The 4527-nt window shown below is 44.4% G+C and overlaps 1 non-coding gene across 1 annotated transcript; it reads right to left on the bottom strand.

The window, feature by feature from the left end:
* Positions 1 to 3947: 3947 nt before the first annotated feature.
* Positions 3948 to 4138, bottom strand: LOC114702293. Its single transcript, XR_003735957.1, has one exon. It is a non-coding gene; the product is annotated as a U2 spliceosomal RNA (small nuclear RNA).
* Positions 4139 to 4527: the final 389 nt, after the last annotated feature.

Genomic DNA, 4527 nt, shown 5'->3' with positions numbered 1-4527 from the left:
CCATTGTGAAACCAAATCAGGAGCCACATTGTTAGGCATTGTTATTAAGTCTCTATGGCTTACTAAGTTTCTGTTTCTTAATAACTCTTTTGTATCCTGCAAACCACGTTTTCAATCTACACTAAACTTGTAAGCCTGTGCCTGCCCCTTTGCCCTGCTAAACTCCTGAACCTGTGAGCTGATGGCCCTTTTGCTTTTGCTTTAGGAAAATGTCTTCTTAGATACCTTGATTCCTCCTCTTGCACATGATAAATTCTTGCACTTATCTTTATTACCTCCTTTTACCTGCCTGTTGTCCTGACAGCAGATTTCTATCACACTGATCTACCCCATAGGCAGCCTTGAAGCCCTGAGCTCCCCACTCATCTGTCCTGGAGCTAAAACAATCCTTTTTTTTTTTTCAAACATCACTTTTTTTTTGGTTTATTTATTTATTATGTATACAGAAGTGGGTGCCAGATCTCATTACAGATGGTTATGAGCCACCATGTGGGTGCTGGGAATTGAACTCAGGACCTCTGGAAGAGCAGTCGGTGCTCTTAACCTCTGAGCCATCTCTCCAGCCCCCAATTCTTTTTTTTTTTTTTCCAGAGCTGAGGACCGAACCCAGGGAAGTTCTCTACTACTGAGCTAAATACCCAACACCAACAATTCTCGTTTTAAAAAGACTTTTTCTAAAAAAAAATAAAATAAAACATAAAACTGTCTCAGAAACACCCCACCCCACCCCCTGCAGGGAAAAAAATACAAAAACAAAACAAAACAAAACAAAAAACCAAAAAAAAGAAACAAATAATAAAAATAAATGTGGCAGGGGGTGGGTGGGGATCAGTTCAATAAGGTTTGGTGCCTGATCTAAGCATCACCTACAACTGTGCTGTTAAATACAACAGCTACTTATAGCTCTGTCATTCCCCATTCTAATGGGAGATATTAGATAACCAAGGTAAGATCGTGAATGGGAATGATGGTACTGGAATTGATGTTTCTTGGTTTTATGAAGACTATAGAATGGGAGAGTCTGACTCTCTGGAAGAAGACGACCAAATTAGTAGCATATGAAAGAGAAAAGAAAATCCCAGGGCAGGGGAGACCAGTTAAACCAAAAGACCAGGGGCTGGAGAGATGGCTCAGTGGTAAGAGCCCTTGCCGTTCTGTCAGAGGAACTGGATTTGGTTCTCAGTATCCACATGGCAGGTCACAACTGCTTGTAACTCCAGTTCCAGTGAATTGGATGCTCTCTTCTGGCGTAGATGGGCTCCTGCATGCATGTGATACATGTATACTCACATATGATCACACAGAGAACCACACTAGAGACTGAAGAAAGAGCACTGACCTCCACGGGAACTCTGTGCAGAACATCAACCATGAAAAAGATCTGCAGGGTAATCAGGTTGCTTTAGAAGCAATGACCTTTGCCAAGTAGATACAATTTAGTGCACAAAACTGCTAGAAAGGGAATAGAGTGTCCAAACAGACTGATACTTAGATCTGAAGTTCCTGTTAGAACAGAAGTTCATGGGGATTCCAGAATGGCCTTCAGGATAAAAACCACTGATACTCAGGGGCCAATGGGGTTAAGGTTGGAGACTCAGAAAAGGAACAAGAAAGGTAAAGGAAAAAACTTGTCAACCAGGCTGGCCTTGAACTCAGAGAGATCCATCTGCCTCTGCTTCCAGAGTGTGCTGGATTAAAGGTCTGTGTCCACACACACACAGAAAAAAACATTTTTTTCTTTTATAATTTATTTTTATTTTATGTGCATTACTGTTTTGCCTGCATGTATGTCTGTGTAAGGGTGTCAGATCTTGGAGTTACAGACACTTGTTAGCTGCTTTGTGGGTGCTCAGAATTGAACCTGGGTCCTTTGAAAGAGCTCTTTAAACCACTGAGCCACCTCTCCAGCCCTAAAACCATTCTCTTGCCAGCTGTTTTCTATTAATCCTGAACTCTTCCGGTAAAAGGGACCTCAAAGCCAGTGAGGGCTGCTGTCTGAATCCCAAATTTGGGAGAGGATCAGCTGGCCAGTTCTAAAATAAAGCTTGCTTATCTAATCAGGTGCCTCCCCCCATCCCCCTGATCTAACATCCTCTAGGGTCTGTCTGCCTCAATCTTTCTCCAGTTTTTGTTTTTAAGTCAGGGTTTCTTTATGTGTCCCTGGCTGACCTGGAATGTGGAAACCAGACTGGCCCAGAACTCAGATCCACCTGCCTACTTACAGCCATGACTGACTGCCTTTTTTGGGGGGGTTTGTTCTTATTAATGATTATTCTAAGGGCTTTTGTTTTGTTTTGGCTATTGTGGATGGGATTGGTTCTGTTTAGGTTTTTGTGTATTTATTGTGCTTTGTTTTGTTTTGTTTTTGAGATGTTTCTTTGTGTAGGCTTGACTGTTCTAGAACTCACTTTGTAGACCAGGCAGGCTGGCCTCGAACTTAAGAATTAAAGGCGTGCACCACCACCCGCCAGGGACCAGCCTGGAAGGCGCAGTAACAACTCAGAGACCGTGTTACTGCAAGCTGACAGGTCACCAGGCTTCTGCAGTTGGTAAGTAGCTTCTTGGCTACAGCTTCTGCTTTTGCCCTGGTAACCTCAGTCTTTTGTTATCATAAGCAAGGGGAAACAGAAAGAAAAGGGGAAATCACCCAATGCGGAATGTTCTCATGATTCTAAAGGTTATTCTTAGAAAATCATCAATACATTCTTCATCATCCTTTACTAAACACAGGAACTATCCCAGACTTAACACCAAAGCAAGCATAATCTACTTTTATTATTAATGATTATACAATCTGAGCACTTGACCCAGAGGTTAGCAACAGGCAATTTCACAAAAAAGAAAAGGTTAATACACCAGACCGTCATTTCCTTCTCACACAGTCTGCTCCGACCTCAAGACCCCTGCAGCTGCCTAAGTTCCTCCTCAGCCCTCTGCAAACACCATGCCCCATGACTGGTGGGCCACAATGACCTCAGACAAGAGATCTGCCCCTGCAAGTCAGCGACTTTTGTCCTTCTTATCCCACAATTCCAAGAAGACTAAATCAATTTTCAGAGCTTCCATGAAAGGAAGCTCACCTTTCCTGGTAGTTCTTTTCAATCTAGGAACCCAAAAAAACTTGCAGCAATCACTCCAAGCATTGCCACATTGTTCCACACTCCTCCAGGAGGAATCAAAATATCTCGATTAAAGTTGCCATCTCCCTTTCTTGGTGGAGGCCACCATCTTCCTCCTATTCTAGGTTCCTATACTTTCTGTCATCCCATCTATATGGTACTCCATCTACAGTCTTCAGCCCACACCCCTTAGGGTCTCAAGTTTTACACAATGCCCTTGGAATATCCTCAGAAACTGAATTATTCATCGTGGCCAATTTGAATCCAGTGTGTTGATACACATCATACCATGTACTATAGTTGACCACACATTCGGTAGGGAACATGTTTCAAGATACACACACATCATCAATAAGGACTTTCTAAACAGACTTCCAATCGTTCATGAAATAAAATCAATGATTAAAAGAAGATTGCATGAAATTAAAAGATGTCTGTACCAAAAAAAGAAAACTGTCAGTTGCGTGAAGGAGGCAAAATGATAGAAGAATCTTTAGGAGGTCTATCTATAACTGACAGAGAGGATGGACTAAGCAGCATCTAGACAACACGCATACATGCCTCGGGAGGCTTTAAAGTGTCTACTAGTTAAAACTACAAGCCTGAGGTTTGAAAGCAGCCTACCAAGTCCCAGGCCAGTTTAAGACTGTAATGAGTTCAGTCCTTGAGAAGAGAGTTGTAGGCCCAGTACAGAGAGAGACACCACACGCCCAGACGTCTTGCAGAGTAAGCAGAAAAAGGAAAGCCGATTAGAGGGAAGCGAAAGGCTTGAGCAACAAGGCAAGAGTGAGATGTCTATTTCTTTAAACCTTCATTAGAGGTCCCCCGAGGGGGTGCACCGTTCCTGGAGGTACTGCAATACCAGGTCGATGCGTGGAGTGGACGGAGCAAGCTCCTATTCCAACTCCTACTTCCAAAAATCCATTTAATATATTGTCCTCGGATAGAGGACGTATCAGATATTAAACTGATAAGAACAGATACTACACTTGATCTTAGCCAAAAGGCCGAGAAGCGATAACTCAGCCTCACAACCGCCCGCGACACTCACGTGCGCACACACATTTACATCACGGTCGCAAATACACACGCGACCACAGGCACGCGCCCGACACCCACTCTCCTGCCCTGCCCTGACCACGACCTTCACTCCACGGAAAGCCTGCGAGATCCAGCGTGGGCCGAGGATATTTTTGTTGCTCCTTTCGCTCCCAGAGTTCCTGGGAGACGCGGCCACCTCCTCATTTGCATGCCCCGCCCAGCGCGCGTTCCATCTCCGCGCTGCGCAGCGCCCGAGAGAGCCCCGCCCGCCATTCTGCCCGGCTCTTAATCTTTCAGACGCGAGAGTTGACGGTCCCTGCCACAAAAGGTTCCCCACCCCCCTTCTATCTAGTCCATTGGGCCGAAT

This window comes from Peromyscus leucopus, chromosome 8b (genome assembly GCF_004664715.2).
Source record: "Peromyscus leucopus breed LL Stock chromosome 8b, UCI_PerLeu_2.1, whole genome shotgun sequence".
In the NCBI taxonomy this organism is placed as follows: Eukaryota; Metazoa; Chordata; class Mammalia; order Rodentia; family Cricetidae; genus Peromyscus; species Peromyscus leucopus.
This window is presented reverse-complemented; position numbering and strand designations above follow the sequence as displayed.